Source organism: Thermobia domestica, chromosome 1 (assembly GCF_964235325.1).
Source record: "Thermobia domestica chromosome 1, izTheDome1.hap1.1, whole genome shotgun sequence".
In the NCBI taxonomy this organism is placed as follows: domain Eukaryota; kingdom Metazoa; phylum Arthropoda; class Insecta; order Zygentoma; family Lepismatidae; genus Thermobia; species Thermobia domestica.
The window spans coordinates 131617431-131630825 of NC_137454.1; the positions used below are offsets into that span (position 1 = coordinate 131617431).

General features: G+C 35.2%; 1 protein-coding gene across 2 annotated transcripts in view; it reads left to right on the forward strand.

Moving 5' to 3' along the window:
• Positions 1-13395, forward strand: part of LOC145689292 (alpha-1A adrenergic receptor-like) — a 476445-nt gene that overhangs the window by 154090 nt on the left and 308960 nt on the right. Inside the window, exon 1 of one of the 2 annotated variants that reach the window (XM_081763439.1) lies at positions 1904-2312. The exons of the other annotated variant lie outside the window; for it this stretch is intronic. The gene's annotated coding sequence lies outside the window, so the exon portion shown is untranslated. Of the gene's footprint in view, positions 1-1903; positions 2313-13395 lie in introns of those variants that run through there. 2 annotated transcript variants of the gene reach the window in all.

A 13395-nucleotide genomic window follows, 5' to 3' on the forward strand; every position in this document is an offset into this window, starting at 1 on the left:
GTGTCTAGTGACAAAAGTCCCACAACTTTCAAGTGCGAAGTTAAAAGAAGGAATATTCATCGGTCCTCAGATCAGAAAGTCTCAGATCAGTCAAACTTTGAACATTGTATGACAAGTGTTGAAAAGGAAGCATGAAGTGCATTCGGGGACGTATCATAATTTTCTCGGGAACAACAGAGACGAAAATTACAAATACATTGTGTCTAATATGCTTCAGAAGTTTAAAAGCTTAGGGTACAAAATGAGTCTTAAGATTTATTTTTTGTATTCACATTTAGACAGCTTTCCTTCTAACTTCGGTTATTAAAGTGAAGAACATTATGAAAGATTTCACCAGGACATCAAAGCAATTGAATTCCATTATCAGGGACGTTGGAGAACAACAATGTTGGCGGATTATTGTTGAAACGTTGGTACGTGAAGATTCACAAACTACTCACAAAATGAAGTCTAGTTTAGGAGCTTCCAAGTGAAAAAACAGAGACAAAAATTAGGTAAATTGTTTATCAATGACCTTCAGCGACGTAAATACGCTAGTTGTCGCCTGGGGCAAAAACGCGCCTTAGCGCCCCCTGACCAACCAAACCAAAACGCTCCCCCAAATATTTGCCCAATTTGGGCCCTCCCAATCCGGCGCCCGGGACACAAGTCCCGTTTACCCCCCTAGTTACGCCACTGATGACCTTAATTGTTTAGAATATCGATGTTCAGCTTAGTTCTGACGCAAAATAATGTTCCTTTGTTAGAAATATATAGTCATAATGTTACTCTATATTAGCAGCGTTGCTGTGTAAATAGCACAATTTACGCAATCATGTTTTCCGATTTGTGAAAAAACCTGACGTGATGGGGGGAAAACTAATTTCATTTTCGTAATTAGCAACCTCAAATTATATAAAATCAGGTGTCAAATCAAAAACAGCTTTCAAAAAGTTTCATTTTGTAGAGCAGTGTTATGAATGATTTGGTAAACGGGAAAACCCCGAGAAAACCTGCTGACACAATGTTGTTCACAAACTCGCATGGCTTGGAATCAAACAAGGGACCCCTTGCATCACAGATGAGTACTCTTCCACTGAGCTACTGTTCCTGTATGAAGTTTCTAGTTTCTCATGGTTATGCGCTTAGAATAAGAGAGACAAATGATTAAATAAAAGTGAACGATTATTATATCACTCGTGGAATGAAAATGTAGGAGTAAACGAAAGGATCCTGATGTGATGTGATTTTAAGTTTAGCGTCCCTTTTAGCAGGGAAACTATATGATACGTGGACCGACGGATTAACGTGGAATCCGAACCACATGAGCTCCCTCCGGGAATCGAACCCCTCCTAGGGAGTATCCCAAGAAAAATCTGCGGGATATTGTCCACCATAAACTCGTTTTGTTTAGGTTCCAACCAGCGACCATTAACTTCAGACCTGAGTCTTCTGTTATAAAACCACCGTGTCCCCCCACCCCTACACTTCTTCTGATAAGTAACATTGAACTTTAAACGAAAGACACAACTACTGCACTACTAATTCAATAAACTACATTTAATATTGATAGACAATTGTTATTGCAATGTTTCTTACTATTTTTATTTACTTTCAGTCGTTTCTATATATTAAGGTTGTTCGTATTTAGACTTAGAAACATGTAAAGTTTTGAAGATAGTTATTTATCTTCTTTGATGCTCATCTTGTCCTTGTGTGCACCTTGTACAGTTTGCCTGCTTGATTTCCTTGCTTCTTCCCTCATATGATATTAGCAAGATTATGCGCGTGCGCATATACACAGAGAGACTGAGAGAGAAAGAGAAAGAGAGAGAGATACGCACACGAATACAATTTTCGGTGTGGCCGGAGAGAAAAGCGCAAACACAGAACCAGTGTCATTTTCTCAGTGCGCTCGCTTACATCACAGAACAGCACAGCATCCAAGATGTGCGTGCGGCCAGTCTATGCGTGTAGTCGAGTCAATAGGTTCTCCGCCACCTAGCGGAGTTTCCGTGAATCAACAACTTTTACGCTGGTCTAGCCGATCGCAAAGTGAAACGTCAGGAACAAAGATTCCTATCTATTTTTAAAAAGAAAAGTAAAAAAGAAAAGAAAATAGTCTTTGACGAGTGTACAAGCTAAATAAATAGTTCTAAATAAACGCGATGGGATGCTAATAAAAGTGTGTTGGTTTGTCGTAAAATCAAGGACGACATTAAGAGAATCAACACGTGAAAAACTATTTATACAATGGACCTACAGATACATCACTTTTCACCGACATACTTAATGTATCGATTTTTTTTTACGCAAACATTTACTTAAATAAGGTTAGTATCATTTTTTTTTTGAGAAAAAAAAAATGTGTGTTTGTGAAGTGTAAATATGTCAACGTTCAGTATATTTAATGCTCTTTTTTAAAATTTTCTGATCGTTCTAGTAAAATTTAAACAAACAGAAATTGTATCTTTGTTTGTTTGTTTGTTTGTTTTCTTCCTTACTTTCAATATCTAGATTTGATTTCTGAGACGAACTGTCATGTGTGACGGATACAACAGTGCATCACTTCGTAAATCGCGATACGGGAATCTAGAATTCGAATGGAAATGTTGTGCGATTTACAGTTCAGGACAAACTAGAATTTCAGCCAAGTTGACAGGTTCCGGTTATTGACTCGTAATGTTCTTAATAGATAAACTTGCTACATTATCACATTATCCTCCACGTCACATCATTACGTCATTGTTTGTTAAAGACATTTTTATGGGATCAAGAATAGAAAACACAAACATACGGAGAAAAGAATAGAAAACTGAAAGCAGTTTCAATCTGAAATTCACACTATGGTCTGTAATAGTGGTTCTCAACCGATGTCGTGAAATCTTAGAACTTCATGAAGCACTTAATAACTAGTTAAAAATCAATTTTAATCCAGGCTGTATAGTCAATGCTTCCAGCAGCAAGAACAATATTCATTACTTCATAGATTCGCTACTTCCTTGAAACTTACGGTCTTATACAATTATAATTTATATTATTATTAATAAAAACCAAGGAAGTGTGTCGCAGTACCGTGGGTGTTCAATAGAGTGTATAGTCAGTCATAAAAGGTTGGGAACCACTGTCTATATGAGAATATTGTTTCTAGACCTGAAATGCAAATGTATTTATTTCATAGTAGTGAACCACTTCATATCAATGTCTCTTGTAGTCGGGATCGCTTTCTAAAATACGTGTAATTACTTTACCATTAAAGTACAGCACTCGCATTCTTGTAATATCATCTTCACATTTAACATACGTATTTTGATAAAGTTATGACAGAATGAGGTCACTTTTTTTTAAAACTAGTTTGATTGGCAAATATGAATCAGCAGTATTCATGCTATTAGTTGCTAAAATGATTGTGGTGTTATGCAGACCGGTAGCCAGTCCAAAAATGTAGGGGGGGACAGATTCAACCATATTATAGTTCATTTGCAAGCCTACCGTGAAACTTTTAGAAGAACCAGCGAAAATTTAAGGGGGGCGGCCCCACCTAGACCCCCCTGGATACGGGCCTGCTGTTATGTTGCATGCTAATATAAAAATTAGCCGATAGACTCACACATATCCACATCAGCGAATCCCGTTTGAGCGGTCCCGAGTTCATTCCCGGTGGGAGCACTCGGTCGAAAAACTGTAAAAAAGCTTTTTCAGGCCAGCCATCCTGAATTAAGTTTTCCTGGGGTTTCATCATACACACCAGGTAAATGCCGGGGTAGTACCTAACTTATAGGTCCCAGGCTGCTTCCTTCGTTCCCCAATCCTTTCTTCTTTCCCTTTCCCCGGATAGAGTGCTCGCTGAGGGACGTCGTCCCTCATACGTATAACGAGCCAAATGGCCATACATGCCGAAAGCCCGGAAATCTAAATCTTAAATCCGAATCCCATTTGCCAACAAGCGTCCGTAAAATTTTACTGTACTTAACAGAAATACGTAAAATACATATTGAGTTTGACATTAGGTGCTGCTGTATTCTGTCATATAGTGAGAAAAATGTTTTATCTATAGTGAACTCTATCTATAAGAGTAGGGGTGGCGTAATTTTATAAGGCGTCTAGCACCAATTATCCGGCCACAGTTCGACCTTCAACTTGGGTGTGATTTATCTTCTGTTGTTTCTCGTTGTGAAGCGGGTCAGGGGTTCACCCAGCTTCTGTGAAATAGGTGACTGGGAGAAACCTAAAGGGATAAAGCATGATAATAACAACGTTGCTTCCTGTGTGTGACGAAGTCTAGATAGTGTAGAATATTACCTTCACACCTTCCGTGGACTACCTCGACCTTTCTTGAATAGTGAGCACCCTTCTTTATTTTTCATGGATCTATATAATAAGCTACGTATAAAATTCTACATATAATGAATGTAAATTGTTTATGCTTCTTACGTTTCTTACAGTGTATAATTGCAATGTATAATTAGTGTTACGTATATTATATACGTATTATTCCAATTCGTGCTGTGTAGGTGGGAAGATTCTTTAGCGAACTTTTTTTTCTTCTTTTCGAAATAACAGAAATTAATCTTCGGATTTTCCCTGGCAAAATAGACATCAACTAATTTTTGTGTACAATTTACCGTGCTAGTTTACAAGTTAATAGTAATCGCTGCAAATAAATTGTATAAAGAAACAACCAACTTTTCTTGCTTTTTACCTCTTTCTCATTTGAGTAATTCTTCCACTTGATTATTGAGTTCAGTTTTTTTTATTGTTTCTTTTATTCGCCTAGAGAGAATAAAGGGAAACGCGAAGATAAGCATTTTAATTCAAGATATTTTGTATCTAATACAGTGGAATGTTCTGCAAACCCCTATCTCATAATCTTGGAACAGGAACATGAGCTCAAATGCTTTCAATATGATTACTTCCCACTTAATGAAAAAAAAAAGAACAAATTGTTGTGTGCTTTTAGTATACTTTTAATACGTATAAAAATGGCGTTATTATGAAACAATTGTATTGCTTATTCCCATAATGTTGAACTTATGGTTGAATGTAATTGAAATCACTGTTATCTTTGAATGTAAATGCTTATGTCATTGCCTATCTATGATGTTACTTTCCACCGTGATCTCCTGTACACGCATACATGCTTGTCATACGGACGTCAAAGTGACAGCTTTGACTCAAGGCCGGACGATTCCATTGCGATTAAATGATATATTAATTCACCCAGTTACAGGCAATATTTTTTTTTAATTTAAAAATTATTTTGAAATTTCTTTTATAATAGTTGAACACAGAGCTAAACATATAGTTCTATAGAATGCTTATACATATAAGCACGCTGTTAATATATACATGAAAATAAAATTCAAAATGTATGTATTTAATTACTAACAAACTTTAATCAGATACAACTGATAAAGTTGTTTTACAGTAAGCAGATACAGTTGATAAAATTATTTTACAGTATTAAAATGGTAGATAGGAATGTTAATTTTTTTTTAATAGAAACTCTCAAGTCTTACTATATATATTTAAAGATAACCTCACCATTCACCTTATAGAATTAAAAAAAACATGTAATTATAAAAGACATTCAGAATAGTCAGATGCGGGCTTTCCGATTGTAAATTCATAACGCTACCCTACTATCTATTCACTTTCGGTCAAAATAGCAGTTAAAATAATAAAAATAATAATCTAGGTAGCGCTGACAGAAAATAAGTAAAGTTTAATAATTGGGTAGACTGTATTAATAAAACCTAATGTAATTCCTAATGAAATCAAGGAATATTAGGAATCATTCTTTGTCTATCATAGAAAATATGTGACTTCACTGACACATTAATGTTCATTAAAATCTAAATATGCAATAAAATAAATAAATCAATAAACTAGAAAACGAAATCATGTCGTTGGCGTATAAAATCTTATTTATTTATTTGCGTGTGTACCGGTATGTGTGTGTATGTGTGCGATTACTGTTTGGTGAGGATGGAAATGATAGATTAACCATATATTTACAGTACTTTCTTAAATTTATTAAGTTTGTTAATAAAAACTTTAGCTGAATTGCAATCTTGACTCCAAAATAATGATTTGATAATGTTTTTTAAACGATTTTTCAGTTTCATACAATTTTCTTAAATTTTTCTTAAATGAAGTAATCTGGTGACTTTTAGAAGTGATCGCGAGCTCCCTCGTTGTTAAGCGGTTAGCGTATGCACCTTTGGCGTGGGAAATCAGGGTTCGATTCCTGGCAGGACCATATGTCGTTCTGATCCCCACGTTAAGCTTTAGGTCCATGGTTCACATAACCTCACTGCTGAAAGAGACACAACTGAAACTCATATCAAATCAAGAAGTAATTCCTAATTCGTTCATATAATTTTTGTTTATTTAAAAAATACTGTTGTATGGTTTATTGAGGCAACATGAGATATGAAGTTACATGTTTCAATCTGAACTGCAGATAATATCACTTGCGATAGAACATGGTTCACCCGTGAGCGCGAAATTAATGTTATCGACGAGAAAGCGCTTTACGGTACTTAATATAAGATGGTGATTCATATCAGGTTTTATTTAAAAGAAAATGATAATGACACTCACATAACCAAAAGTGGTCGATTTCATATTTCTTTGCGACAAAACGTTACGAGTTCCGTAGTTATGGTGAATTGCTTCTTTACAAATTGGAAATTATTTTAAAATGCGTTATACAATAGTTGTGTCCAAATGATGATTACATAAGAACTATTGTGATAAGATTAAATAAGAATCTTTGTGAGAAAAGTTACTCTAATGAATAATATTTATTTCTTAATAATAACATTAAGCCAAATAATGTCTAAAAATTTACTTTGATGTTTACTTGTTTTTTTTTTACCAATACTCATTTCCCTTCTTCATTCAGCAAAATACAATACATAATGACGGAAGTAGTTAATTTCCTATATGAAACAAGAATTTTAGGAAAATTAAAAATGGATCAAAAGATTGCGATCTTGGTCAATAATTAGTTTTTGGATCAGGGACCACAAAATTTTTGAACGGCCCCTAAATGGAGTTTTCGTATTTTCTACGAATTAAGTCCATTATAATGAGTTAAATGTTAGTTTGGAATTGGTTACACTACATGTAGATCTCGAGATATAAGACCTTTAAGAGGGGGCCGCGGTGGCTCAGTGGTAGAGCGTTCACCTCTGGTGCTTGGGGTCCCGGGTTCAATCCTAGCCCCCGCCAAGTGAACTTTGTGGTGGACAAACACCGTGTGCGTGGGTTTTCTCGGGGTACTCCCGTTTCCTCCCACTTTGTTCATTCCACCATTTCACTCATTACTCATTATCACCGTCTCCTTTAGCCTAACTGGCATAACCGCGGGACGCAAAACTCAAAGATTTCAAAGAGCTTCAAGAAAATGTTTGATTGAAATGTATTGGATCTTTTGATCCAAAAAGATAGATGCACTTAACGTTTCGCTATTTTTCATCACTTCTTACGATAAATGTTACTTAAGTTCTTACAAGGCATGTGCCCGAAGGTGCTACCAACGGACACTGATGAAACCAATGCGTAACTTGTGGTTGCAGGGAGAGGAAACTGGTCCCCCATTTAAGTTCCGCGCCTTTCAACGGGACCACCTTCAAGGTTAAAACTTTCTTATTCCATATATGATACGATACGAACGTGGATGTGTAAATGAAGCATGGAATTGGTTCATCACATCCCAAAAGCAAAACAAATAACCCTCCCCCCCAAATGAAATGAAACGAAAATGTGCTATGGGTCACTAAAATGTATGCTATGAGAGACTCCAGAAATAATAGCTTCAGTCATTCTAAAAGCCAATGAAATCGGAAGAAAATATTAATGGAAGTTCACTATTTTTTATATAAAAAAGTCAATGTTTTCATGTATGTATGTAATAGGGAAGTTTAGGTTTCAAATCCTGAAATACAAATATTTAACTGTTTCTCTTCCATAATTTTCCCTTATTTTCAAACAGTCATTGTGACTATAATTACTCTAACAATATTAGCAGGTTATTTTGTATATAAATTTTAGAAACGCACTTTGGCTACGGATCTCTACTAACCTATTCATTGTGTGATCAGAATTCTTTCTCGCTCCTTAATATCGTCTATCTAGTACAATGTTCTTCTTCTCCACCCTTTGCCTTCTACCCAGAGATGGAGTGGGTCAAGTGCGTTACGATTTGTGAGTGGGTCAGTAGTTAACAAGACGTGACCGACTGCGACCTACAGTTTTCCACTCTAATCCACCGACCCACTCTGTCCCATCGATCCACAATGACCCACTACGACCCACCGACCCACTCTGCTCAGTGCATTGTAGACCATCTTCTACGGGTGAATTTGTCTACATGTTCCTTTAAGGACTCTATTTTTTTCCTTTTTCATTCTTTCTGTTTACTTACATGAGATAAGTATATGTAAGTGAAAAAAGAACTTCAGACACTTTTGGATATTAATATTTGTAATTGTAATAATAGCAATATGAGCTCCTACTTGGCTTTTGAGACACAGTTGGGAATTTTACATTTTTTTTTTTTCATTTACGTTGGCCTACTCTATCTTGATTTGAGACTCAAATTTCATCTTATTTTCCACTGCAAAGTATCTGTAATTCAATTAGGAAATTACGTATATATGATAATTAAATTGAAATCCATCGTAATATGGCCCATGACTGATATATTACACTTTATATCGTAAAGGTCGTATCCACCAGTATTGTAACAGAGTGGTGCTTGAGCGATTGACCGTAGAATTTCAAAGTCCGATTAGTGATAATTTCACAGTCCTGTTTTATTAGAAGTGTAAACTCTTTAGGCAGTAGAGAGGAGGGCATGGATCATGGGCCAGAGTTAAAGACGATAGCTTTTGGTGGCTGCTGGGTCAGAGTGTGTCACGGTAGGTCGTGGGTCACGGTAGGTGGTGGTTCAATGAGTCATTTGCATTGACTCACGTCATCTTTGCTTCTACCGTATCTTAAAAACAAAGATAATTTCTTCTCTTTTAAAGAAAATTATCTTTTGTAATGCTTTTCTTTCTGCAACTTTTGTTAACATATTCTCATTGATTTTCTTTCCCTCTTCCAAATAATTTGTCCATTATTCTCCATAACCATATTTCAATCACTTTTAATTGTTTTTACAGCTATTTTTTAGTGTTCTTAGCAGTGATCTCTAACTGAATGCTGTGGCCGCGGTGGCTCAGTAGTAGAGCGTTCACCTCTGGTGCGTGCGGTCCCTAGTTCAATCCCAGCTCGCGCCAAGTGAGCTTTGTAGGGAAGAAATACTGTGTGCGTGGGTTTTCTTGGGATTCTCCCGTTTCTTTCCACTTTCTACATTCCACCATTTCATTCATTTCTCATCATCACCTTCTCTCTTAGCTTCGGTGCATAATCGTGAGACGTTAAACTAAACGTCGCAGTTTTCTCCTCTTCCCCTCAGTAAACCTCACGAAAAGGGGAAAGAACAAGCAAAAAAATCTAATATTGGTAAAAAAAAAAAGGCCTACTGTTGACTGAACAGTAGAAACGTTAACAAGGTAGTCGGTAGATTTAGAGTCATACTACTCGTGAATGCATGACTTATGTGTACACAGCCAACAGTTAATTATTCCATTCTCCTAAAGTGCTCCCCTATCCTCCTCTTGTTCAATGTATTCCTTTGATTGTAATAGTACGCTCCTACCCAGTTGGAAATGACTACCGTCAGATAATCAATAGTATTGCTGGAAGAATTTGAGTCAGAATGTGTTTCTGAAATAAGCATTTAATCACTGTTATTATCTCATTATACAATTACTGAGTCATAATCAACTACAATGAGATATACGTGTATGGTGTTGGCAACCGTAATTGAAACTATATAATACGTTGATCATATCAGCAATTTTAGTAATTGATTAATAACAGGTTAGCTATGATTAAACTTGTTTAATTGAGAAACGAGAGAATTTATGTTGTAGTTTTTGTACTTTACCATTCCATCCAGTATTTTAAAACTAAATATTATTTCTTTGATATGCTTTTAAAAGCTATGGAAAGGCCAACTTATTTCTCTTTGCACTAGCCCATTACAAAATAATAATAATAATAATAATAATAATAATAATAATAATAATAATAATAATAATAATAATAATAATAATAATAATAATAATAATAATAATAAATACGTTCCGCGAAACTGGTTTCTTCTTCTTCCTTACCCCAATTTCGTACAATTGTGCTAACTGAAAAAGAAAAACACGATAAGAAACAATAACCAATACAAGATCATTTAATGTTAATAATATGACTATTGAAAACATGGGTAGAGCAGTTGAGACCCATTCCATTGTCAATATTCAATACTTCAGGGCAGGAGTAAAAGTGGATCTGAAAAGATGGGACGGTAGATAGCGGCATGACGTCACACCGTCAACCTGCCTATCTTTGCCCCTTGTATACGCTGCTGAAGTCGTCTGCTGTGGATTTCACTGGGCGCAGCCATATTGGTTACAAACAACCTGTTGCTAAGGTGGTTGTTAAGACAGTTTCAATGGCATTGTATGTAGTAGCTGTGAATCTTGTGAAAGACGAACTTAAAATTATGAAAGAAAGACTACATGTTCACGAATAGCAGTGAATATATTTACTTTATACGTATAGGAAGGCTATATTTATCATAATATGAAATAAAATTGCTCTATATTTTAAAACTTCAACCGCCAATAACTTGCTGGACAACAAGAGAGTGAGAATCCCAAGCATGTACATGAGCGCCCCTTAATAATAATTTTAGATTGAGTTTAATTAAAATTGTTGAAAATTGTTATGCTATATACTTCTGTCATATTATTTGTTTAGCTTCAGTGAAAATGTTTAATATGGAAGAAACTTGTTTATAAAATTAGTGATCAGGTATTCGGAACAAAGGAGTACAGCGCTAGAATAACTAATGCATTTTAAAGCATGCAATTACGAATAGATAATTTCAGAAACTTAGCATCTTGGTGGAAATAATTTCCTAATTTATTCTTCATTCTTTTGTTAGTGAGTGTTCATTCTTTGCTTGGCACTGGAAAAATTGAAATGAGTCACCAGAAATAATTAAATAATTTAAAAGGTGTAACTCTCTAACTATCGTATACCCTAATGTCCTAATGTTATCTGAATTATTTTCTTTGCGTCTACCACAAACGACGTACAGATTTGTAACATGCCTGCATATACATGTATTGAAAGTCACAAGGAGAACACGTACCATCTGGGTGATCACTTCACGTAACACTGCATCTGTAGGGAACAGGCGGATCAGTGAAGTTGGGTATGCGTGAAAGAAAGACAAGTACGAAAAGCGTACACTAGCCAGAGCTAGTAATCACTACAAGTGGATTTGCATTTCAATTTCTTAGTAACCATGGCACATTTTTAACACTGTTTCTATGTTCTCCCACTATATAAATAATTTTCTTGCACAGCAGTATTTTCGCAAATTAGACAAGTTTTACATAGGAATTTTCAAATCATGATCCCGTATTTTCATGCATACTTATCGTAGATCGATAGGATGGAGCAATTATATTTTGTCAAACGGGATGAGACAAATTAACAAGTCCGGTTTGAACTTTACTATATTGCCTGTACTATACTCTTACCAAAATTCATATACGGTAAGATACGGTTAGGTTAGGTTGTGATTACTGAAATGCGGTTGTCTTACATATATGTGTGATGCCGATTTACCAATTTTAAAATCATCCATTGCCTGCAAATCTCAATTGTATAAAGAGTTTCAAATTTTTACACATATATGTAATCACAAAGGTAAAATTTTTATCGAACTTACGCTGTTGAGGTTGGGAAAGAGCGGAGGCAGGAGAATATCACACTCCATACTGGAAGGCACTGTTCGAAGATTATAGTATGCCTTTAAACGTGTGATTATATTATCAGTTTACTAAGAAACGATTTTACAGTGTTCTCAGTATTAATATATATTAAACAGCGAAATTAGCCTTAAAATGTCAGAAACAAAACAAAAAAAAAAAAAAAAAAAAAGATAGAGTAAGGGAGCTTTGGTAAAAATATGTGTATTTTAATTTCTTTCTGGCAGAATATGCAAGGAGAGACAATGTTCTTCAAAAAGATTGAGATATATCTGTTCGTTCAATGAATAATTAATCATTATATCGCTTGTTGTACAGTGTGGCTTTGTTTTTGTTTTTCTTTAATATGTTATATAGTACAATATTTCTAATTTCATTCTTGAAAGAAAAAAAATGCATGTACCTCTTGAACTGTTATGGTTATATCCGAAAACGAAACACATCATTTTCATAGGCAAGTATCATGTAAACTTCTTCATATAGCCCGCTCAAAGCTGGTTTGTTTGTAACCAGCTAGCTGAACAGGAAGCGGAAATGACGTTTACTTCACCAGCGTATAAAGGTCCATAGTTCCAATACTATAGGACTTACCGTAGTTGGGTCAAGACCACTTACGAACTGGTATGTGCCCTATCCAAATATTCATGTTTCAGAATTCTCCAGTACTTCTGCAACAATTTTTATAGATGTAGTTGGTGAGTACTTCAAATGATATGCCCGTAGCCAAACTCATACCATAAAAATTGTTGTGTAGTACAGCAGGATTCCTGAAACATGTATTTTGAATAGTGCACATAATAGTTCCTAAGTGAAGTCATGACCCTACTACAGTAAGTCCCATAGTATTGGAACTATGGACCTTTATTTTTTTCATGTTTTCCACAGCCTATAATTCCGAAATGACGGATTTCTGCACCCAGGTTGGTCTATACTTTTTGTCTTATTTTGGTGTCAGGAATTATCTTCCAAACGTTATCGGTGTTGTTTTGGTACATCCTATATAAGCCTATATATACACATACATACATACATACATACACACACGCACACATACATACATATACATACATATATATACATATATACATATATATGTATATAGCTTAGTGTTGGATCTGGAATGTATGAAGTGCCACCAGGAATCAAACCTAGGTCACCAAAAACGAATGTGAAAGTAGTACCATTATTTAGTCGTTAAGACATTTTCTCTTGCTTTTCGTATTATGTTTGTACTTTTCAATTTGATACACATTTAGTTCTTACATGAATCGAACTCTGGACCAGCTACTTTCTTACAAGTCATATTCATATTTGAGAATTCTATCAGTATACTTTCTTCCCCTTTCAGCAATGAGCATGATAAGGACTCATAACAAACTTCCAGTCTCGAAATATTCGTTTTACTTGCATTTACAAGCATTGGTGAAGTGTTATTAAGTGTCATAATGTTTAACAAAGTTACTACTTAGGATCCGTATTCTCGTATGTTCAACTTCTAATTGAAATTACAACACTTTCT